Below are 25,546 nucleotides of genomic sequence, written 5' to 3'. Positions count from 1 at the left end.
CTCATAAACTGGTCCTTCTTCCTATTTAGTAAGAACTGTGAACTTTAGGTTATTTTTACGCTCCTGTAATACATATTTATAAAATGATAAAGTGTTCCCAGATGGGGCCTGAGGCTGTGGGATCCCAGGACAGGGAATACCAAGTCAGCTTGTAGAGGGTTCACGTGACTGGGTTTTGCAAGGCAAACCGGGTCCTGGTTGCCTCCTGCCACAGCATCAGGATCTTCTGGAAGGAGAAGTGGTTCTTCTCGCTTGCTCCTTCCAGTGATCCCAAGTCAGGCGAGAGCTTCACAAGCCCTCTGACACCTGCCTCCTCTGCCTCTCTTTAACCTCCTGTGCCTCGCAGGCAAAAACAAACAAACAAACAAAAAAACCCAAACCTGCCAAGCCCAACATCGCATAGAAACTGCTCGCAAGGTGTCAGTGGAGTGACTGATCTCAGAGGCAACGTATAAATAGTTGGCGTGTGCTGGACTGCAAGCCAGCAGAAGGCGGGCTAACAAAGCAGCCCTTTCCCCAGTGACCCATAACTAACCCATAACGAACAAGAGATGATAGCGGGTCCAGCAGGCTGAGGAGCAGAAGCTGCTAACGCAGAGCACGCATACGCCCGCACTGGCCTCCCCTCCACCCCGGGCCTCACCAGCGAGAGCAGCCGGAGATGCAACCAGCCTTGCACATCCCGCACTGAGGCAAACCTCTTGTCTCTGCAGTGAAGTGGATTTTCCTCTCTGTTTTCTAGCTTCACGCTGCCTTTGAAGACAGCTTGCTCTTTTCCCAGTTTGATTACATCCATCCAACTCAAAACATCAATGGATTTTTGAGGCACTTGGAATGAAGCCAGAAAGTACCTGGGCACGGACCTGCCCAGGTCATAACTCAGAAATCTGCACGACGCTGCTGAAGGGGCCCCGATCTTCCTCCCCTGTAAAGCTGTCACGAGATCCAAGTAACAAGACAACGACAGCAAATACAAAGCAACGCTGCGGCTGCGGGTCGGGGTTCAGGAAGTTCCTTTGCAAACTGCTTGCTCCAGCGGGACACCAGACAGCACAGAGCAGGAAACACCGGCCACAGAGCGATCACATGCTAAGCGCGGCTCTCCGACCATGCTCCAAACACAACCCGTGGCCCCTCCAAAACCACAATGCCGTCATCATCTCAGCTAGCCATTTGGAGGAAGCACTGCAGTGGTATTTTTAGCCGTACCCGTCACATCACATGGCTAGTAGGCTCGAGGTTCGAGGAGCCCAGAGCCGGCAGCTCACAAGAAGTGCTGACGGCTCACGAGAAGAGTCAGCTCCCCCCTGCCTGTACTTGACCCATGGCCCCCACCGCATGCACACACATTTCCCCTTGAGGCTCTCCCAAATCACCTCCCAGCTGCAACTCCGTACGCTAGCTCTGGTACCGTGTAGATACAGGATCCTAAGCCCAAACAGCCCCTCTGCTTGCTACTTGCCAAGTAGACTGGTCCAGCTCATGCTAACACTCATCAGCTCCTGGCAAGAGACAGTAAGGTTACACCTGCCTCTCCAGCGTCTTCCTACAAAGTTTCCAGGCTCATAATAAGTTTCTGCCTGTCACAGATGTCTATTTGCATCGGAGTTTGGGATTAACAAAAGCCATCCAAAGAAAGAGTTGCCCCTCCCCCCGGTATGTTTTCAGTTTGGCGCTTGCACTTCTTGCCCCTTCGGCAAAGTCTCTCGGAGCTACCCCTTTGGTGGGCAGGAGCACATCGTCTCCGCGCTGATACCCTCCCTTCCTGCCACGCTGCGCAGGCACATCCACCCACCACTCCAGCTCATTGCAGATGCCCTTCCTAAAGGGCACAAGAATATCATTAAAAATCAAGAACAGGTGGAGAGGGCTAAAACTTCCCCTCTGTTAAGGCCTATCTTGCTTCACTTGAGCTGCTGTGTGGATCCAGTACTGCTACGAGGAGGAGGGATGGTAACAGGGGGAAGGCAAGTTTCTAACAGGATTGTTTTGGAAGGAGAAAAAATACAGCAAAATAGATTTGGGTTTTTGGGTGGGGGGGGTGGTTTGATTTTTTTTTTTTCCAGAAACACTTGCAAAAATGCTCCACAGGGTTAAACACTGTCGAAGAACAGCTGCAGCAGTGCACCAGAGCCAAGAGAAAAATTAACCCATTCTCCACTTGCTTGGTGAACATGCCAGGAGTTTGACCAGCAACATAGCGGCTTGGGGCTCATACAAATGAGACTATGACCTCCTCTTGTGTCACCCACGTGTCCTTTGGAGCTTTGGGGGTGACCAGAAAGGCCAGGGGCCCACGGGTGAGCGGCAGGTCCAGCGCCTCTCTGCTGGCGCAAGGCAAGGCTGCAGCACAGAGCCGCTGCAGTCTGAGCCACATTTTGCTCCTTCAGCTTTTGCACCAGTGAGCAGGTATGAAGTCCAACTCCGTTGCAGGTAATGGACCTGGCACCACCCTGGCTATCATATCTAAAAGCCCATCCAGGTCAGACTCCCTACAGGTGTGCCAATCTCTAGCCTGCCTATAAACTACTAAGAGCCCTTAAAAATAAAGCCCCATGCAATCAAAAGTCATATCTAAATACAAATTCCTTGCCATACTGCATGAATTAAGCAACCCAAAGAGCTTTTAATCTGCTTCTAACATTGTTTTCCCCTTCCCCCACCACTCAGTACAATTTTCTTCTCCTGATTGAAATAAATAACAAGCAGAAAATAAACCCCCAAACCAAATTCCTTAGATGGCAGAGCTTTGCTAGGAATATGACGATAACGGAAATGCGAAGACAAGCACAGTGCTTGGCTGCCAGTTACCCTGGCTGCAGTTCACTGTTATTAAACCAATGGGCATCTCTGTGGGCAACGTGAGCAGGAGCAAGCCCTGAAGTACTGGAGTGCCCTTTTCTGGAAAGCAGTAAAAGAAAATTTGCATTGCAGGAAGGATAGTTCGAGCATGAGATACTTCAGCCTATTTGAGCACTTTTACAAGCCATCCGCAGCTGGTATGTCTGGAATGCAGTTAACTAAGGATACATGAGGTTTTTGACAGAAGAAGGCAAAGGAGAGCTTCTGTGCAAACACTGTGCCCTTTGTGAAAACGTCGTTTCAGGTCCTGCTGAGGGCATTCTGGACGGGGAGGTTTTGACAAGCACAAAGAACCAGGCTGTGAGTCAAGACTGTGCTTATCGAACAATACGGGCCAGGTAAGATAGGAGATTTGGAGAAAAGCCAAACGTACCCATGTTTGCTGGAAGTTAGGCAAACAAAAGGCCTAACTGTCTTCCTATAGTCCATCAGGAGGCTGTTTGACAAAGAGGTTCCTATAAGCAGTCCTCCTTGTACACCTCTCCTAACCAGGATGAAACCTCTTTACGTAACAAGCGTAACAAGCGTAAAGCTCACCACAGTATTCACAAACCGCTCAAAGAAAATGATAGACAAGTATTCAAAAGCTGCCAAAGACAGATGTCCTCCTGCCAACCCAGGGCCCTGGCTGAGGAACTGTGCTGCATCCTCCCAGAGCGGTTTAAAGGTTTCAGTCCCCTACCTGCCCAGCATGCCCCTTTGCAAAGCACAGACACAGGAGACAAGATGTTATTTCTTATCAATATAAATGACTATCCACAGGCGCCCACCGTTTGGGATTACATATCATCCAGGTGGCATGCAAAGACCCTAATTCTTGCTGTCTCCTGCTACCCCCCGAATTGACCTTTCAGAAACTTGGTAGGATTTTGTAGGGGGTTTTCTTGCTTGCTGTGAAGAAACACTTGTGCCTCCCAAAGTCACAGCCTGGCGGTTGCAGGAGGGTTAAAGCCCGAGATAACCATGCACGAGGTGTGAGTCATCACAGAAAAAGCTCAAGTGGTAACATTGTTCCAATTTTGGCAATTCTTGCTTGCAATCCTATTTAAAAAAAACCCAACACGCTAACAGCCCAAAATTCATCTTTTTTGGTGAGTATTGCATGACGTTTTACTGATCAAGAAGGAAACCAGTAACAGATTGGTGACCTTCCTGTGAATCAGGGTGCAAGCCATGAATATATTTTTAAACAGCTGCTTGGTAATCCAGTGTCTAATGTATTTGATATCAATAATTATATTTGTATGCTAACAGCTCTCTCAGACATACCCACAAGCCTCAGTGCTTACTGTTTGCAGTCACATTCCCTCTTCCAGTATTTGTGTAACTACATGGGAAGCTTTATGTTAAAAGTCTGTGACAGATGTGATTGTGCAGAGAAACATCTGGAAAAATATGTCCCACATGCATCCTAAAGCCTCAAAAGATAGCAAGAGCACACAAAAATCAGTTGTTATGAAAAGACATTTCCTCTCCTTAAAGCAGCATCTCAGTCGTGTCTCAGTTCTGGATATAGCAACGCTATCATGCATATACAAGGATGCCGGTTCATGCACCCCACTACAATTTTAAGCCTGGACTGTGGGGAGTTGGGAGGGGAGCAGCATTTTGGAGCTGACAGTCCCAGGGGCTGGACCCAAGCCCTTTCCAAATGCAGAGCTGGGACAGATAACCAGCAAGAATAAGTCTGCTGCTTCCAGGGCACACCATGCGAGAAGAGAAGGGGAGAGTAAGGAGTAGCATGGCGGGGAACAGGACAGAGATGCACGGGGCAGTATTTGTTTAGAAATTATTTCTGCAGCCAAGGCTGAGAGAAGGGTTTGCAAACTCCTCTGAAAACACTTTAAATATAGAACAGAAAAAAACTCAACAACATCTGTTTACCCAAAGTGATGAACGGCATCCTAAATGGATGAGGGAAAGCAAACAGGCAACGTGTTAGTGAAGACAGCATCACCCCCTGAGCAAGCACGTCCTCCTCTGGCAGCACGTGTGAAGATGAAGTGGGGAGCCCAGAGCAACCAGAGCTCACCCTGGGCGAGCAAGGAGACAGTGTCTCAACATGTAAATCAACTCCATGCGAGTAGCTCAAAAATACCCGCATCCTCTTTTAACGCTAGCTTTTTCCTCCCGTGAGGGAAAGGCAAAGCTGCAGGGGGAAACCAACGAAGGAGGAATTGGATGTCCTCTCCCAGTAGACTCGTCCTCCCAAATCCTCCTTGGGACTCACTCATCGCGTCACCCCACCAGGACCCAGACTGCGACTCTCTCCCCACAGCACAGCACAGGGTCTCAGGGTCCGCGTGGGTATTGGCTCTACGTACAGGCAGCCACATTAGCACTTAATCAGTTCAGTGTTACTTGACACAGTGCTCGTTTCACAGTAACATCAGCATGACTGGCTTCTGCAACCAGGAAACAGCCCCCCAAACTTCCAACCACCAGCAGAAATTGGATGCTTGGAGCAAGCTAGGACCCTCGACCCTGGCATCATATGGGGTGACACACAAGTTGTTCTCTCCTCCTCACCCTGTTTGCTAGACTTCTGTTCCTGGGCTGACAACACAAGTCACAGGATTCATATCCTGTGGTTCACTCATAAGGGGATCAACACAGCTATTTTCAACAGGGACCTGCAGAAAAGATTCAACTTTGCATTAACTGGTGCTACTAAAAAGAATTTGGGGGGGGGAGGGGGACGACACACTGGCAGATGGGATGCACAGGACAAATGTCAACCTAAAGAATACCCCAAATCCTAGCAGTGCTCCTCTCAGCAAATTAAAGCCTGGCACTTCTCAAGGCTAATTATCTCCATGTAAAATTGCTGTTACAAGCACCGGCGATTTGAGGAAAGGCTGGCAGGATTTCCAGGGTCTTGAATCAGCATTTTGTGAATAAAAGCCATACCTGCTCTTGGATCATCTTTACATCAGGAGCTTTCCCAGCACACCCCAGCAAGCATCAGCTGCAGCCCTGCCACGGCGAGCCCTGCTGATATACTGAGAGGGATGCACTGCAGCAGCGAGCGTAGCAGCAAACTTGGGACAGTTTTGCAATGCTCTGGTGGCCCAGATGGAGGAGGACCTGAGTCCCTCGTGGTGGGCCAGCAGCTCTGCATGCCCAAGTCAGCCATTCTGGGCCAATGGATTAACCGCTTCCTCCCCAGTTAGCCTCTGGCTGTTGCTGTGTCTTGGCAGGAGGTGCAGAGCAGCCTCTCGAGGGGCTCAGAGGAAGTGCAGCTTGCTCAGGCGTGGGAGGAGGACCTCCTTGGCCAGCAGTTTAAATCAGATACCAAAATGACAGTTCCCTTCCAGTGACCCACCAGGTCCCACCACCACCCAGCATGATGTGACAGAGGCTCCCCCTCCCCATGCTTTGGCAGTGTCCTCTCCTTTATTGCCCATGGGACTCCTGCCAGCTCTGTCTGTGTCTCGGTAGGACATCAGGGTGGTGGGGGACCGCTTCTTTTCTTGAGAAAAAGGACAGAGAAAGGGTTAAAAATAACTTCAGAAAAACCTCTGGGCTCACTTAGCCAGGAAACAAAGTCCCATTCTGGGCTGCTCCTTCCCCAAGGGGCAGCTGCATGCAGTTAGCAGTATCCTCCTCGTTTCTCCTGTTCACTCAACTCCGCAGACCCAGCAAAGTTCCTCATGAATGCCTGCCATCCTCCCTGACACGGGCTTAGGACAACTTATCTGGGCCAACAGCAAACTCCATCCTCCGGAGCGGTCCCACCTACAGTCAGAGCCCGATCAAGCATGCCAGGACTCTACTAATGCTGGACGGGATTAAAGCATACATCAATCTGTCCACGTACAATGGTCATTTCTAACATCAACCTCGCCTCCCTGGGTATGCACCTCTATAAATCTCCTTATTCTGATGTTAGGCTGATAAGCAGGGTCCATATCTTATCTAGGGAATTTAGGCACCACTAAATTATAAATCAAAGACATAGCATAGGCATTTCAGCCACACTAAACCAGATCAGCACAGAAATGCAATTTCAGGCAAGCTACTCATAGGCAGTGTAAGTTCCACGTCCATGAATAAAGAAATACAATAAAATTATGGGAATATCTAAAAGCAAAAAGCATCAGGGATATGTAATGGGAGAAAAAGCAGCCTTAACTTTCTGTTTGGGCCAGAGTTTAGCATAAACATCAAATTTGAAATTGCACTACCCCCTAGTTCGGACAGCTCAGAGCAGCCTTCGCACGGGGAAGGTCTGAGGTTCTGATGACACCTAGGAGGAATGGCAGGGATGGCTCATAGCAATCACCCCAGTACTATTTTCCTTGCGCTCTTGTTCCAAGCAGAGCACTTCCTCATCAAATGGTCTCCCTTGAAGAAGCAGAAAAATCACAAAGCAGTGCATCTCCTTGCAGGCTGCTTTGTGTATGTGCATGTTGCCACGAAGACTGAAAAGGGGAGAGCCCAGATTGCCCAACAGCTGGCAAGACGGAGAGCAGAACTGCTGCAGAGTATCTCTTGCTGTCACAAAACCACCAAGCCCTGTGGCTAGAGCCTCCTCACAAGCCATACCCAGGACAGGCCCCTAAACAGTTCAAATCCCCACTCGCTCTCCCGCTTTCTCTGGGCATGTACTGCAGGAATGAAGTAGCAATATAACTTTTGTTACGGAGACAAAAGCGGGTCACAGGGTCACTCTATGTTTAGCAATTAAACAAGCAAGGCCAACAGCACCAGAAAACCCATATAGAAGACTACAGGTTGGCCAGCACAGCAACCATAATGATAGGAGCCAAGATTTTTTGTTGAGGAAGAGAAAGCTGAGTGCAAGAGGTACTCCAGCTGTTGCATCACTGTCACCATGAAAGTCACGGAAAGGCACACAGAAATGGCTTAATAGCAATAAAAAACCCAAGCAAGATATTTTGTGAACGTTTCCATGTGGAAATGCATCCCTCCCCTTGCGTAGGGGCTGCAGCAAATGCAGCCTTAACCAAGGCAACTCAGAGCATGAAAGGGAAGGGATGCTAGCAAAGCGTGGAGACTGATTGCAACAATCATGATGTTCATAACTCTCTGCATTTTTGTAGTGACATTCACAGACAACTCTTCAAATACTTATTATCAAAGAAAATCCTGCAAACATTAATTCAAGTGCAGTTCCCCAGAAAAGTTGTGACCAATTGAAACTTGCAACCTAATAAAGGGCAATGGTCAAACGCTGCACTGCCAAGAAAATGGATATGCAATTCTCCTTCTCACCTGAAATGCAGACATTGGCATTCACTTTGTAAGACCTCTTCAGCTGCTGGAGTACAATCCCAAATCCACAAGAAAACAAGAACCAAACCTGAAGTTAAACTGTGGTGAATGAAATCTCCATGTGTGCACAGTCTGGTACTGGTACTGCTCCTCCCGGTGCATCCCTTGTTGAGTTTAGACGAAGAAAAAATAAAGGGAAGAGCCCAACACACTGCTCACCTCTACACCCACTCCATGCACATTATGGACAGCATCATGTGCAGCTAGCTGTCAGCAAAGGGCTTAGGCTCTTATTTACTCCTGCCATCCAAAGTGATTTCCTACTTAGAGTGAGCAACTTCATTCTTTGCACGCTCTTGTGCATCATGGACAGATGACCTCGTCCCAATCCTGTCCTACTTCCTCTCTGACACATCCAGTAAGCCACCCTTCAAGCCCCATGCAAGGCATAATCTCCTTATTCAACTCCCATTACTTCGAAAAGGATCAGCCCACGTCCTCTTTGATTTCAGCGGCTGTGCAAAGACGCAGCGGTGATCTAGTTCCAGATGGCATCAACAAGAGCACAGGATCTGCAATTACAAATCTATAATTTGATGCAAGGTTTGCTGCGACTTCTTGAGCAGCTCAACTGAGCTTGCAAGGCCATCACTTGCTGGCTGCCTTGCTCAGTCTAAACCTTTTACACTGGAGGTGGAAGCGCATGCCCCAGTCCCACGGCAGGATGCTATGAGCTCCAGGCCACTCCCGGCTGCTTGTGTGCTGCTGCCTTGTTGCCGGTGCATGATGGTGGCAATTTCAAATAAGAGCCTGTGGCTAAGGTGGCTCATCAAGCCTGGAGAAGCCATTCCTGCCTAACGGCTTACTTCCCAGCTATGTCTCTACCAATACTGCATTGTACCTTTGCCTGATGGAGCTACTGTTTTAATTCTGTGTATCCCCAGTGCTTTGCTTGGGAAGAGTTTCACTTATAACCCCTCTGCCTTCCAGGCTGAAAAGAAAAAGCAGAGGACAAACAGAGGGATTCAACACGGGGCCAGGCAAAGAGGCAGCCTCCCCACCTCCGTGTGCGAGCACCAGCAAAAATGGTTCTCCGGTTGAGCAGGTCCAACCTTAAGTGAGTCACAGTGCTGTGCATTTACTTTTATTCTTCAGTCACGCACTGCACAGACGAATTCACAGCCTGAGGGCAACGACCAGGATTTGCTCCCCCCCAAGGAGGTTCAAATACCATTTTTCAATTAAATAACTGTTTTCTAGCTACTATCTGAACTAGCCTCCCTCAGCTGAGGATGCCAATACTTCAGGAGCTTCGGCCCAAGTCAGTGAAGTGCTGCAGCAGGTGCTTCATGGGAGCATCCCCAAGCACAGGACAAGATGGACAGTCTCAAAGAACTGACCCATCAGAGCTGGCAACCACTGCAAGTGTTCCCAGCTACACAAAGGGAAAACCCAAGTCTCACTGGGCAGAGCAGTACACCTCCGAGTCCTGTAACAAGATCTCACCCAAGACTTGTTACAGAGCATGACATCTATGTGCTCAATTCCATCACATGCTGCAAATCAAGGAAGCTGAAAGCCAACTTCTGTCCTAATCAACTCTTTGCCATGTCACAGGAGACCAAACGGGCTGTGAGAGGGCCCTCTTGGATTTCCCAAATCAGCTGCATGAAAATAACCTCATTCACCACCCTGCCCTCTTTCCTGCCTCCTCCTTTCCAAAGGCCTTGGTCTCCAGGGCCACAAATTCCACAGCATGCACAGCACCAACCACCCCAGCAGGGACGGCTGTTCTCACATGCTTTGCTGATAACCCAGCCTGCTGGGAATGCTTTATCCATCCCAGGTGATAGATCCCACCTGCCAGCATTTCCAAGGAGAAGAGAATTTGGCTTGACTGAGAGCGAGGAAAACACACTGCCGAGATAGGTGCCCGGCACGGTCTGGCCTCCTCTCCTTAAAGCATTGACTGCAAATCAAAGGTATTTGGGACCTGCTCTTCCCCTCCTGGCCCTGCTTCACAGGGTTCAAAGGGAAAGGATCACATGGCAGCAGAGAATCCATGCTCATCCAAAAGCCTAAATCGTTGAAAAATGCCAGACTGCAGAGAATTTGTTCTGATAAGATCGGGGAGGGCCAATAGGGCTGCCTGGTACCAAGTACCATACAGGCTGGAGACACTGACAGATCCTTCCACAACACGGCCAAATGGGCAGGGCAAAGGGTGAGGGAAAAAAGCCAGTGTGTGCATATTCACCAATTGGGAATGAAGGTGTGGAGGGAGAGGGACTGACTCACTTCCCTTCCCCACCCCCCCACACCACTCACCATCTCTTGAGGTCGAGACCAACCAAGCCCACGTTCTTATTCACAAGGCCCTCTGTCCCATCAAGGCACATGCTTGTGCCCACATGCAACATCAGGGAAAGGAGCCAGAATGACACAAGGTGAGTTAACCCTGTTTTAAATACCATGTTTGCACACTCGGTCTCCATGGGTAATGCACAAAAAGCACATCAAACCCCGAGCTCTTGAAAGAACGCAGACTGGGTGCCTGCCCAAGCAAGGTTATGCCAGAACCTCTGCTGCAGCATCTCCCCTCCTCCGGGACTCTGACTTCTCTCAAGTCCCAAAGCTTTTTGAGGCGGAGCAGACAAGAGCTGTGGAAATACAGCAGTCAGAATTAAGGCGCTACCGTGAAGGCTTCGAGTCATCTAGCCCCTCAAAACTGCCATGACTGAGGACGTTGCTACCCCCTCCCCAGCCTGGAGCAGCCCCCCCCCCCCCCCCCCCCCCACCTTTGGATCGAGATTCAAGCAAGGGCCAGGCTGCAAACAGGAAGGGGTGTTAGTGTCAGAGCAGGGCTTGTCCCTGTAACTCAGCTGTGAGACAGGCATCTCTGGCAGGGGAAGAAGAGGATGCAGATGTCTTTTTACTGCTACCAGATTTGTCAGAACTCATTCAATAAAGCCCCACATGCTCTTAGCCCTACAGGACAAGTAGACTATGCAAAGTGGAAAAAGCGTGTTGCTGCTTCACGAGCCCCGCTCATAACATGACATAACACAAATGTTACCTCCTAATCACACCTGGATGTTTGCAAGCAAGTTCAACAGAAATCTTCCATCTTTGACGGCACGTACCCTTTAACTACAGCCAGGCAGAAGCCTTCAAAAGCTGGGTACACTCCTCGCTTAACAACCTTGAGCTATCAGTCAAATCAGGGCTGGATCCTGCTAGAAACTGAAAGATGGAAAAGGAAGAAAGAACTTCTAACCAAATCACTCGTCATCCTCTTTTGACTTTCTACACTAAAGCCAAGATCAACTCCAGGCACTTGCTCGTAATCACTTTTAATTCATCCCTTCCTTTTCCAAAGTCAAATTCCCCCAGCTCTGATACAAATGAAGAAGTGTTTTCCTTTTTTTTTTTTTTAAACACACACTCACACTCAGCTTAAGTGTATTTAACTGTTCACAGTTAGAAATTCATTTTGCAAAGCAGCAGTGTTACCCATAGACCACATTCATTCTACACAACAAATTTACTGAAAACCTGCTTTTATTTCAGCTACAAAACCATTAGTAACTCAAGGCCGTACCAGCTGTCACAAGAGTCTCCTTCCAGAAATTCAGGGTGTCGCATACACAAGGGACACCCCATTCTTGAAAGAGCTGACCACCATCTGCTCAGAAAGCACCAGCAGACATGTCTGGGAAAGTAGGTCAGCATTAGGCTCAGGAGCTGTCTGAGGCCAGGCTGCTCGGCAGAGCTAGATCTCCCTTTCTGCTGAGCCCACCTGACTCTTTAAAGCAGAGAAAAAACATTAAATACATGATTACGCACTGCTTAAACAAGACTCCTTCGTAATGGCTTACTGCACTTGTGCTAGCACTAACAAATGTGATTGAGGTTTGCTTTGGTGATGTGCCTCTGCACAGGAAAGGATACACTCAGGGAGCACCCACAGAAAACAAATTCTGTGTTGCAACAGCCTCCAAAAGACCAATTTTAGCAAACAGACTAGACTATGTTACTATCTAATTTAGGGACTCAGCTTCAGCCTGCATATTCCAGGTCTTCACCTTCAATATCTTCCTCATGACTTTGTTCTACAACACAACCTTCGACAGCTGTCATTGGTCTTATACCCAAGCACTCAGCATGCTTACACCCAGCAGAAAATGATCCAACCATCTAGAGATCTGCCTACTTTTTCCATGCCCACATTAACAGATCTTCTAGCATATAGCAGGAGATGAATAACACAACATCCTCTACACAGGGTAAGTCAGCGTGGACCCAGACCAGATCACTGGATGCCCCACTGCAGCCTCTGACAAAACAACAGTTTTTCAAACCACCAGTGGCCTCCTCCCACCCACCCCAGCAAGGCAGAACACAAAAAAAAAAGCTCTAGCAGCTTATCTCTGAGGTCAACCCCAGATGGATGGGATTGTGGCTGACTCTCAACTTCCACGACTGGCAGCGTAAAGCTTGTGTGTCCATCAGCTGCTGCAAGGAATCACGAAGGTGGCACAGCATAAGGCCTTGCCAAAGTGCACGTTCTGGGAAAGACCTGTTTGGCACATGCAACCCCATGCTTATCCCCAACAAGGGACTTCAAGCCTGGCATCAGCCTTGTCAATCAGCCATTCCACTGCAGGACACCATGGAGAGTTCCTCCAGCAAAGGGAAATGCTTATTTGGCCACGGAATTACTCTGAGGGTCTCCAAACATCTGATTGTAGCTTTGTGCAAAAGAGGGAGAATAAGGTTTTGGTTAGGAGGGATAATGCAAAACGCTTTTTCCTCCCCCACTGACCATTCCTTGGCACTGCCCCCAGTACTTCAAGCCATCAAAGGGTGACTGCCTGGCTGTATGGAAAGATTGGCTCTGGGGACCAGTCCAGGTTAAAAAGGAACTTTTTTTGGTGGTACAGCTGAGGGCCAGAAAAACAGCAGCCCTTGGAGATGGTTGCATTCCTCTACCAAAGTGTTGGTTGGACTGCAGCCTTGGGCCACAAGGGGCCAGGGTACCTGAGCTCCCGGGCAGAGCTCCTGAAGGCAGGTGTTTTATGGGGGGGGCACTCAATTTCTATACCAACATCAGGTGTGAAGAGCTGCCACAGCTGTTGAGAAATAAATCCCAATTTTGCACCAACGACACCATAAAGGTTTAAAGACAGGACAGTTTCCAAGAAAATCGCTAACACTTCAAAATTTCATTTGCTTTAAAACAGCACGGTCTAGCAGCCAAGACACAGGGACACAGGGACTACAGGGGCTGGATTTTAACCCTAGTTTTGCTCCTTCTTTGCTAGAGGCTTTGGGAAAGCAGAGCTCTGGAGACAAAGCAACTTGCTTCACGTGATCCTGATGTCTTCCATAGAGCTCTTGGAGCCTTATCAGCAAAGACAAGGTCAGGAAGAGCTAGCTGCTGTTGCTGATTCTGTAGGAGCCTGGCCCATGCATTTTACATGTTTGATGCTGGCAATGCCGCACACTCTAGTGATTCCTGAAGGTGCCACCCTATATGCAGTCTCCTCCTAGTCCTTTACCACTTGTGTTTGCAAAAGCCAATGCTTTCACCTTTCAAAAAAAACAACAGTAAACTAACCCTTAAGTCAACACAAAACACAAGCTCTTTGTACCAGAAAGAACATGTTAGCCTGAACTCGTGTACACCCCGGAACAAGTCTTTGGAGCTGCTGATGTGAGAAAACAAAAAGACGTGTGATATTTTAGTCTCGTTTCTAGCAAACGAGAAGGCACTGTGGGAATATTGGGATCTCCCCCCCGCCCCCAGCACTCCTCTCCTGGGAGTTTATCTTGAATGTCTCCCTACCCTCTATGAGGGTCTACATGCAACATGGCACAAACCCTGCCAAGTCTTTCTCGCCAGCAAGGAGGCTGGGAATTGCCTCCAAAAAGCTGAAGTCCAGAGATAAGGAGTTGAAACACTCAGAAGGAAAAGAAGAAGAAGAAAAAAAACAGACACGCACACACACACACACATATATATATATCTCAGCAAGAGCCGCAGAGCAGCAAATTAACTTTCAAAAACATTATGAAAGTTGCACTGAGCAAGGAGTGATGGATGTGGGGATGCCTGGAGAAACTCAGACTTTTAAAACATGTTTTCCCTTGGAGAAGTAACAGTGGCTTACCACAGCAGCGAACTTAACAAGCGCTGCATCTCTGCAAGCATAAAACGTGCGAGTGGGGGAGCAGGTATCTATCCTCATCTTGACAATTGTGCTTAAATCTGTCCTCATCTTGTGCGACAAGTGGCAGAGGCCAGATATTCACACCCAGCACCCCTGTTCAGACATTTAAACAGACAGCAAAGCCAGCTATAGAGCACAGCCTTATGCTACATCCACCCCCCTCAGCCTGTGCCAAATGTTTTGGAAAAAAAAGGCCTGCAAGCTTGAACTTGGCTCTGCTCTCGCCAGCTCAGCCTACTGCCAAGCCAGACCAAGCTAAACACAGCAGGTTTGATGGGGGAGAGGTAAAAAGGAGGAAGAGTCAAAGCAAGAGGGAACTGCAGCACCGCGGGGGGCTACGTGGTTTAGAGGGACACATCCAATTTTAGGTCCCCACTGTTGAATAGGACTGAAGTCTAGCTAACTTACTAATTGCAGTTAGTCACACATGCCAAGGACAGGAACCACGGTAAGGCCATAGAGCAGGCACAGGCATGGGATGGCAGGGTAAATTTAAACTAGCTCAGCTCTGCTGCAGCAGCGTAAGATAAACCAGCTGAAGGCTCTCTCCTTGTCACTGCAGCACTGCCGAGATATCATTGGCTTCGGGCTCGCGCCGCGCCAGGTGCTGTTCCACGAGCTAACAGTGGGCCAAGGACCACGTGCCCCATGCCATAGCTGGGGATTAATGCTTTTGACCGTGGCTCTTCCGGCGAGGCTCCTAACCCAGCGCCTGTTCCCGTACTTGGCCAGCAGCAGAGAGCCAGAAGAACAGGGGAATAACGTTGCACGTTCTCATGTTTCTCCTCTCCTACGAGCACTGGCAAATGGAGAGCTGAAAGCTGCTTCCATTTAGGGCTCTTTATGACCATGGTGCTCTTTGCCAGCTTCAGCACGCAGCCAGGCAAGGGAAGGTTGGGAATCTGGCACATACAAGTGATTCAACTCACAGGTCTTGGGGGCAAGTGGGAGGAGATGCTGTGAAAAAAATGCTACCATTGCAGAGTATGTGTTACTGGTGTCTCCTGGCACCTACAGAAAGGAGATCCGATACAACCTCCCTAGAGGGTATGTTACCCTTTGCAAGTAAAACAGGAGGTATGGGAAGGTTTCCTTTTACAGTAACAACTTTGGAGCACAAGTCACATTGAAAGTCATGGCTGGAGATGGATATTCCAGTGACTAAATACAGATTAGGTGTCTCTGAGGGGGAAGACAGCTTTCCCTGAAGAAGCTCCTGCAACTGCAAATACACATTCCAGTACTGCAAGTACTGCAACCCAGCAGTTTGCAACTGATTTTAGTTATTCAGATCACAAATGATCAGCCACCGAGTCAGGAGAAACCACTGTCCCAGCTTTGCTCATTGCCATTTCAAGTCAGCAAGAACCTGCCTGGCACTGGGCCTGTAACAACACTGAGACTGGGTCAGGTATGGTCAGAGAGCTATCACATCAAAACCTATCGAAAGAGCTTGCAAAACACATCACGTCACCAAATGTTCCTTGATTTAAGCCCTGACCCAGCAAAACCCAAAAGCAAACATGAAGCACAAAGTTCAATTCAGCGCGTGCTTGGCTGGATCAGAGCTCTCAGGCTGACACTCACGTGAGGGGAGTTTACCTTGGGATGACTGTTTCAGCTCTCCCTCCATTGCCATTCACTTCACCCTCCCAAGACTCCCCTGCTGCCAGGCACCCAACTGCAAGAGTTACAGGCAGGTAGGTATATTAATCTATTTACTCCACCAACAGCAGAGGCGATTCAGCAGCCACCTCGCAAATGTCCAAACCATCTTAATCGCACAAGCATGAGTGGAAACATCTCAGAAAAGGAGTATCCTACGAAAGCTCTTCTCACTTCCAAATCAGAGACCTCAGTTTGGGGCTTGCGGAGAGCAGAAATCAGTGGCAAGTGGTTTGCAAAAGTCCCAGTGAAGAAAGAGCTAGTGCAATTCAATCCGTATGTGCAAACCAGTACAACTGCACATATGGAGCGGTCCCTCACCTTAGTGCTGGTCAGCCGCCCCACAGAGCCACAACTGTGACTTACAGCCACACAGATGGCGAAGGACACCCAGCACTCAAGAAGAATGGGTGGAAGCTGACATTTCTAAGGGGCATTATTGGCATGAACTGAATAAGGAAAGTCTCCAGGCACCTTACTGCGTACAGAGGTGCACAAGATGAAGCTGGCCAACGCAGACTCCAACGGGCAAATCCAACTCCTCAAACACTGGAAGACCTCTGGCTTTCACAAGCTCACCCAGACGCTGGCACAAGAACAACTTTACTACGTGGAAATCCATTTTCCCCATAAGGGAAGAGATTACAATTTCAAGGAGCTTCTCATCCAGGAAAAAGCCTGACATAAAGATTCTCAGGCAGAAACTCTGGCCCTCCAGACCCAGATTTGTTCAGCTAATGGCCACATCCCCAAAAGATACCTAGGAACTCGGCTCTCTCCTACCTGAGTATGAGCTGAACTCCCACATGCCTCAGAAACCCAGGCTTAAAACACTTGTATAAAGCCACATGAGATGCCTATCCATCTTGGCCACATTTCCCAACTCCTCCTCCTGGGCTCTGTCCCCAACCCATCTTTCTCCCAGTACTTTGACTTGAATGTGTGTGTTCCGTCCCAAGAGGATGGGGCAACACCAAAACGGTTGGGAAAGACCCACTGATGGCTGCAGAGCCATCAGCACAGCAATCACAGACTGGTCTCTGATGGGCTCTCCTGCCACAGATTTAGCTTGAGGAAATTACACACACACTCCCTTTCTCAAGACTTTTACTTTCCTCTTAGACTGGGGCCATGCATCCTCTCCCAGGGTCACAACACTGCTCCTTGTTAGAGCTGGCCGCCTACCTATCCAAGCGAGAAGAATGGTGCTCTCGTGGCTTCAAGCCATCCAGCCCATTATGGCTAAAGCAGGGGTGCTTTGAGCAGCTGGCGTTCAGCTTGAGGGGTGCACTGGGCTGGCATGCTCATTGCCTGGCACTGATGGAGCTAAAAAGCGAGGAGTTGCTGTTACTGTAAGGAAAAGTGCCTTGCCTTGGCATCAAGTGAAAAGCAGCCTCGATGTGCTGGCTCTGCAAGGGCAGAAGAGATTCCTCAAGATGCAGTTATCATCCTCAGGCATCCATAGCAGTTTCAAAGCCAAAAAAAATTGCTAGAAGTTGTGCCAGCGTGACAACGGTTTAAAACACCTGAAAACATAAGAAGGTAATGACACTGCTAAGAAGGTAATGACACTGCTGTACACAGCAAGGACGCTCTTGAAGTTTATAGTGCCATAAAAAAAGATGAGTCTCTGGGGCTAACAGCACATACCCTATTATTTGACAGCAACACAGCCAGTAATAAAACCATTACGTGCATGTGAGCCCTGTCACAAGCAGCAACAGATAATACAGCAGAGAAGCAAATAAGGTTATACTCGTTTCCTTTCTTTCAAAGTTACCATGGGCTGTGAGATCACCGTCATCCTCTTTGCCCCGCCCAACAACACAAGTTCAACAGATGTCTTCAGACAACACAGACAACCCAGTCTGTGCAGCCAGCGCTGATCGAACTCCAGTATAGAGAGCTGAGTGCCTCCTGACGCACCTTAAGAACATACTTCTCCGTTCCGTCTGCCCAAACATCTCATGCTGAAAGAATGCAACTAAGACAGAATATTTCAATAGAGGTGCTCTGCCTGATGTGGTTTGCCCATTTTGCAGTCCTCAGTGGATCTCTCTTCCAGGAGAGGACTTGTCCAGTCTTGAGCCCAGGTAAACTTTTTGCCTCTATGATGTCCCTTGGCAAGGAGTTCCGCACTTCTGCTGCCCGCATGGTGGAAGAACCACCTACTTCAGAAACAGGCTCTCACCAGCTTCACCTGATGCTCGCTAGTCCTCATATCAGAGGAGACAGTGTTCAACCTCCGTTCACCTTCTCCCTACTGTCCGATCAGATTTCTTTCAAGACAAAAACAATTCTTAATTCAGGTGCGGCAGCTGCAATAGGACTCCCCCCCTCACCCTGCCAGAGCAGGGAGTTTGTTCCCGTCAAATCCCTATGGGGGCCAACAAAAAGCATGAAAATCTAGGATCGCATCCAGCGCAGAGCGCCCAAGGGTAAAAGCCACACACTACGAGTTTAAAACCCTCGAAGGGAAACGGAGCCCAGGAGAGCAGTTGCTTGCTTTGCTGCAATGTGCAAAGACTCTGTGGTGAGCCAGCTCTCCTAGGGCATGGACTGGGATGGGCGCTGGCAAACGTGCAAAGATTAGCTCAGCAGCAAGGTAGCAAGAAGCAGAGGCGGCTCCAGGAATTGCTGCTGCAAGGCACAAATTAGCAACTTCTGCACGAGTCATCTTCCCACCCAGGCTCCTGATGCCAATTTGAGCCTGGAGGATGTTTGCTAGGGTGGAGGAGAGGAGATGGTGCTTCAGGAGCACACCAGGCATTGCTGTTCATCTCCTTGCCTTCATAAGCACCCTGGCCCCAGGAGTTCAACCAGGACAACTTTCCCTGGGTGAACTTCATTAACTTGTGATCGCCTCAAAAGCACAATCATGTAAGACAAAGTGTCTTCTTGATTTTGAAAAAAATAAATGAGATTTTGCTTAATGCTCTCAGCACACAGCAGCTTTGGCCGGGATCAGTAACAGTGCTAACCTTTCCTTCTAGCCCCTACAGCCCCTCTCAAAGTCCTTCCCAAGTACAAGAGCTCTGCCAACGGCCGAAGCGAGGCCGCTTCCGAGTCCTGTTCAGAGCTGAAAGCAAGGAGCAACTACCTTTTAAAATAGGGGAATTAACGCATGGGCCAGATTAGACAACAGCACAAGTTCACACAGAGAACCAGTGACAAAGCAGAAATTAAGCCCAGATTACTAGAGCCACAAACCAGCCCTTAACCACAGGGAGACATTTTTAAAGAACAAACAGCCTTATCTGTCAACAGAAATCCCATCTGTGGCTCATATGCATTATGCCTTGCCTAGAAAGAGGAAGAACATCTCTCCTTTTCTTTTTTCAGCACAACAGACTAATCAGGCAGTCAAGTTAAGGGCACGTCTGCAGCCTGGCACAGACATCTGCACGAGCTGCTGAGGAGCACGGATGCCGGGCATGGCTCTTCTGCTTCTGCCTGCGTGGGTGTACCCACTCTGTTGTATGGCAGGGACAAGCCCTTGGTTAGAGACATGCCAGGCAGCTGATACCAGGGATCTGTGGCCTGACCTGGGGCTGTCACCAGAAAAAGTCACATGTGCTACTCCCGATGCAAAGCTGTGGTAGAAGAGATCACAGAATCACAGAATCACAGAATCGTTTAGGTTGGAAGGGACCTCTGGAGATCATCTCGTCCAACCTCCCTGTTCAAGCAGGGTCACCTAGAGCATATTGCCCAGGATCACATCCAGGCGGGTTTTGAATATCTCCAGCGAAGGAGACTCCACCACCTCTCTGGGCAACCTGTTCCAATGCTCTGTCACCCTCACAAGGAAGAAGTTTTTTCTCAGGTTCAGATGGAACTTCCTGTGGTTCAGTTTCTGCCCATTGCCTCTTGTCCTGTTGCTGGGCACCACGGAGAAGAGGCTGGCCTCATCCTCTTGACACTCCCCCTTCAGATACTTGTACACGTTGATGAGATCCCCTCTCAATCTTCTCTTCTCCAGGCTGAACAGGCCCAGCTCTTGCAATCTTTCTTCCTAGGAGAGATGCTCCAGCCCTCTAATCATCTTGGTAGCCCTCCGCTGGACTCTCTCCAGGAGTGCCATGTCTCTCTTGTACTGGGGAGCCCAGAACTGGACACAGTACTCCAGGTGAGGCCTCCCCAGGGCTGAGGAGAGGGGCAGGATCACCTCCCTCGTCCTGCTGGCAACACTCTGCCTAATGCACCCCAGGATCACCTTGGCCTTCTTGGCCACAAGGGCACACTGCTGCCTCATGTTTAACTTGTTGTCCACCAGCACTCCCAGGTCCTTCTCGGCAGAGCTACTTTCCAACAGGTCAACCCCCAGCCTGTACTGGTGCATGGGATTATTCCTGCCTAGGTGCAGGACCTTGCACTTGCCTTTGTTGAACTTCATGAGGTGCTGCTTTACTCTCCTTTACAAGATCTCAGGGCAACATCCACAAACAGCAGGCTAAGAACAGTCTGAAATGTGGCTTCCAGTGTCCATGCAGTAACTAAGACATGCTAAGATGGGCAAGTGCAGCCACAAAGTCACATTATCTTGGTGCTGTGGCCAAGCCAAGGAGTCTGACCTCCCAGCCCTATACCCGAGGCACCCACTCAGCTTGAAGGCTCCCAGTTTGGAGCTCCCCTTGTGATGGTGGGGCAGGGGCAGAGCCTTCCAGACGAGCCCTGGGAAAAAAGGCAAGCAGGAACAACCTCCTACCTCCATGGATGCTGCAAGAACAGTCTCATTAATGCACGCTGCACTTGGGGAGGAAGGAGTTTGGGTCATTCCCCTCATCTCAGACACCAAATTAACCAGGGCAGTAAGCTGGTAAACTAAACTCTGAAAACTTAAACCACAGTAAAAGGCTGTTCTTGAGGGGTAAAAGTGACTCCCTACCACTGCTAATCCTGGAGCCACAGTCCCACCAGTGACTCCCTAGGAGGACTGTTTGGATGCAGATTTGTTCTTCATACACTGTCCAAAGCTGAAGAGATCAAGTCCTTGAAAAGTCGTGCTTCCCCCAAATGAAGATGGCTGCATAGCTTTCACAGCATCAGCACTTCAGAGTCCTGTCTTGTTCACCCTTCGCTAATTGTCTGATGGAAAGAAGTAGCTGTTCTCAGTTGTAAGGACCTGTGGGTGCAATACACAAGAGTCGTTTGCTTTCCTTGTTCCTGGCTGCAATGCTGGGAAACCAGCCTTGCTCCTGTGATCAGAGAAGGGCAGGCACAGGAGAGTCACTCACACTACCAGCTGGGGAGGCTGGCACCATAACTGATGCAGTGACACATATAGAGGACAATAAGGTTCAGAGATGAGCTAGCTCTCCTGTTTCACTCCAGCTTGTTCATAGGACAACAAAGAGCCAACTCCATACAGTTCTCCTCGCCCACACACTCAACCAATGCGCATCGTATCTTCCCGCCACTGACCACTTGCTCACACGTTCAAAGAACATCAAAGGCCAATATATGAGCACTGCCTAGTAGCAAAGACCTTGCCATACACCGAAAACTTGGCCCTTGAAACTTGCTGCTAGTTAGTATTTTTTCTGGACTCTGCGCTAAGGATAAAGAGCCTCTGAACCAACAGCCCACTCAGTAAGGCCTTTCTACAGTGTGTACAGGATCCTATCCCTGCCCCAGATTCAAGGGGGACCAGAGAGAAGGCAATGAGGATAGTCATGCAAAATCCCATGAAGAAAGTATTTTGTGCAAGACGAGAGCACAGCTCAGAGCATCTTATGCACCAGGTTGGTGCCTGGTGACCTTCCCCTCCTGGCACTCCCATTCTTACCACCGAGGTCAGATCTTCACAGCCAGACAAGCCGCACAGCACAGGCCCGCTGAAGGCGGGGAGCCAGCATGGGCTGCGGAAAGCAAGTTTCTCCTCCATCAAGCCATATGCACAGGGGAACCAGTGAGCACTGCCAATGTTGAGAAAAGCTTCTGCTGAAGCCCTTGGCACCTGCATGCTAGTGGGGACGGTTTCCTCCCCAGCCCTGAATCGTTTCCCAGACTTGCAGGCAGGAGCTTAAAGGGTCAAATGAGCTCCACCATACCTTAACTGTTTTCTGTTCTCCCCCAGTCTTTCAGGGAAAAGCTGGGGGTTGTGGCCTCAGCTCATTGCCTGAACATACTCCATGGACATTAAACAGTCAGTATCTAGCAGCTGGATTCTCACTAATGAATAAAACTTCTTTGGATTCACAGACAGACAAACTCATTTCAGTGATGAGCTCCTGCAAAAGCTTAACTTTGATTTAATGTTCTTACACACCTTCTTGATTAGTCCAGATGCTGACCTGCTGGTGGATTACATGACACTTTCAGCTATGCTGAAAATGCTGACAAGAGCCAGAAAGCTATCATAAGCCTGAGTTATGCAGAAATGAATGCAATCAGCACATTGCAAAGAATTTCCTCAAAACAGTGTTTTTAAGCTCTCTGCCTCAGTGACTGTTTCCAAGGCAGATTCCCCATGATACCTCGTTTTAAGTATCTAAACCATTTGCCAGAGCTGGCAGTCGTCTTATATGAAAGTGAGGAAGGAACATGCCGTGCAAAGTTGGACTGTGGGTTACTTGCTCCATGGGATGCTTCTGATTTGACTGAATGCTGGTCCAAGAACCCATGTCAAAAATGCAGCAGCTCATTTGGAGCAGTAGGGACTGACATCTGGAGAACAAAATCCCAATTCACTGCCATTCCTCAGAGTGAGGGGGTGCAGCCAAAGTTTAAAGAAGTAGATGTGAAGACTGACATCTCTTTTGATCCAGGGTGTGCATTAGGATTCACTGTAAAAAGCCACAAGCAACCAGTGCTTCCACTAATTTGGTTGGGCTCCCTAGCCTGGCTTACTGTCCAGAAAATGCTTTCTCCTCTGAGAAACTGTACCGTAAACTTGCATCACAGAGGCTCTCTTCTCCCCACTGTTTGTTGTAAACTGCCCCTCAGTCCCGGTTTCATCCTTTGCCCCGTCCTTTTGATCCAGTCTCATCTGCAAACCCAATGACCTGCATATCCATGCAAGACAGTGTTACTGGTTCAATTTCGAGTACACTAAACCAGACTCATTAAATTGGTACAAAAGACCACGCAGTTAATTTTAGATGCTCTTCGGCAGCAAAGTCCTTACTTTAGTTTAGAACTTGTCCACACATGGGAATTTAACAGAATTAGCTTTCCAAGCGCAGGCACAGCCTCGGTTTGCCAGGAAGGGGTCTAAGCTAAACCAAAACAGGCTGCTCTATATGCAATACAAGAGCAAATATCATTCCTTCTGCACTGGTTTAAAGTCACCCCTTAAATCAAAACCCATAAAACTGCCTGGAGGCTTCAGGTAATCTACAACTTAACTAGGGGAGAACACAACCTGTGGGTCAGGGTGCCAGATATATCCAATGAGTAAAGCTCCATCTAATCAATAGATCAAAACACTTCCCACAACATCAGCAGTGTCACGAGAGAAAAATAAAACCATACAAAACTCCCCATCTGTCTGTTCTTCTGAGTTCACTGTTTCAGTCTTGTCAGGTAAAAGCTGTTCCACCTCATCATCATGGGTTACATGGCTGACGGGAAACTAATTTCATTATTTTAAGGCATGAGTGTAATTCAAAGGGTTTCTCTGCAAAGAAAGTTGTGCACTTTGAATTGTTTAATTTTGTATTAGTTAAAATGTATTAGGTCCTCGTCTGGATGCTTTCAAAGAGCTCAAAATTAACGTGGTATGAAATGACACCACAAGGCAATCCTATGCAATTTTCCCCGGCATGCAATATCAAAGACGCGCTGCTTCTCTTAACAGGGATGTAACCTGGCTCTTCAGCAGCCTCCTTCTTCAGGACGATTCATTTGTGGGGAAGGAGTTTCACTTTAGCAAGGTGCCAGGGAACAGAAACAGCCAGTTCCAATACTCTGGCAAAATCCTGACTCTCCTTGAAATCACTCTCGTTCCTTGCCAAAGCGGGGCTCTATCTCAGACAGGGTCTTCGCAGAGTCAGCCAATGGGCAAAATTAAAGTTATGTTCGCAATGATGTTCGCAATGAAAGACTTTCCCTGCTTAAAGCTGAACTTCTTTGTTTCACTGGAGTAGGTTTCTGCAACCCTCTGCATTCAACTTGCTCTTCCAAGCTGTCATTCTGAGGTAACCAACTACATTCCTATTTGTGCACTAAATCAAGGTGACTAACCCCTGTCATCTCCTCCTCTTCACGGGAACAGCCCTTAAAAAATGGTTCATTCTAACGTCACTGCAGAAAACGGAGGGACAAATTTCTGAGAGACAAGTTATTCTTCCTCAGTCCAATTTTTATGCACCAAAAGAGCCCCAAGGTTTACGTTTTCTCCTGTGTTCAAGTATCATGTCAGCAAAGCAAACAAGCGCGCAGGTGATGATGGGCCTGGGCCTGTCCACTAGCATCGACAAGGTGGCTACAGGGGTTTAATTCAAATAAATTGTACGCACGCTTGATCTACTTGTCTTGCTTTTAATTTTTTTGTTTCGTTTTGATGTTGAGCTTGGTCTCGGGACATTCACGCATGTGCCAAGGCTCGAACATGCTGCTATTTGCCACCCTTTGCTTTCTCAGAAAAGCCAGCCCCAGGCAAGGCCGTAAGGACGCCCGCCCAGCCCTCACTTCTCATTTAATGCTTCCCCATCAGCACAGGTAAAAGCCATCCAAGACAGAGGCCCTGAGCAACCTAGGCAAGCTGCTCACAGTTTTACCTATTTGAGGCTGAAAGCAGAGTGCTAAATTTATCTCACGGAGATCTCTATGGCAACAGACTAGGCTGCCCAATGTTGGATTATCGCAACTCGTCTTAGGGACGAAGTGGAGTTAAAAGAATCAGCTCCAGTATGGGGTAAGAGTCTTATACCCACACAGAACTTGTGGAGAGAAAAAGCTGCTGCTGATAGTCATCCAGAGGGATAGCAAAAAGCCCAAAGTTTTCCAATTTTCAATTGTCGCTAGAAGAATGCCTTATCCTGGAAAGTAACAACTAAAAATAGGTATTTAAAAAAAAAAAAAAAAAGCCAGGTACTCTGGAACACATCTCTGGTGTCAGCTGAACAGCAATTTGTAGCAGCAACGAACCTTCCCAATTTATTATTACTGGTTTTTTTTTTATTTTTTTAAATGGAAAGGAACTTCAATTTGACCAGCACACCAGCAGCTCTGCTTCAAGCTTGTTTGATATCTATGTTGATATATGTGTTTTAATTGCAATTCCCTATTTACGGCACGCAACCTGAATTCTGGCAACAGACCTTCTGGCTAAAAAAACAATATGCAGGGACAACCAACACACCAGGAGACCATCCAGGACCATCTTCACAAACCGGCCTAGACAGCACCTGCTTTTCTCAGCATCTTTCAGTAACACAAGAGATCTTCTGCACTGCAGGATCACATTCTTCCGTATCCCAGCAATGCTTCATTCCAGAAGCAGGCAAAGAGGGTCTCAAAGCTCAGATCTAACTACCTGCCATGGAAGCTTGCCTTTGCAGCTGTGCAAGAACAAGCATATGGGCAACACACACTTTTCAGGA

At 48.4% G+C, this 25,546-nt stretch overlaps 1 protein-coding gene across 10 annotated transcripts in view; it reads right to left on the bottom strand.

Moving 5' to 3' along the window:
• SH3BP4 (SH3 domain binding protein 4) overlaps positions 1 to 25,546 on the bottom strand; it is a 66,331-nt gene that overhangs the window by 22,354 nt on the left and 18,431 nt on the right. Inside the window, exon 1 of one of the 10 annotated variants that reach the window (XM_068947714.1) lies at positions 8,101 to 8,220. The exons of 4 other annotated variants lie outside the window; for them this stretch is intronic. The gene's annotated coding sequence lies outside the window, so the exon portion shown is untranslated. Of the gene's footprint in view, positions 1 to 643; positions 1,067 to 5,772; positions 5,923 to 8,100; positions 8,221 to 25,546 lie in introns of those variants that run through there. 5 more of the 10 variants (XM_068947709.1, XM_068947718.1, XM_009681818.2 and 2 more) reach the window with 5 other exon arrangements.

Source organism: Struthio camelus, chromosome 6 (genome assembly GCF_040807025.1).
Source record: "Struthio camelus isolate bStrCam1 chromosome 6, bStrCam1.hap1, whole genome shotgun sequence".
NCBI lineage: Eukaryota > Metazoa > Chordata > Aves > Struthioniformes > Struthionidae > Struthio > Struthio camelus.
Note: the sequence above shows the minus strand (reverse complement) of the source record. Positions and strands in the feature narration are given on the sequence as shown.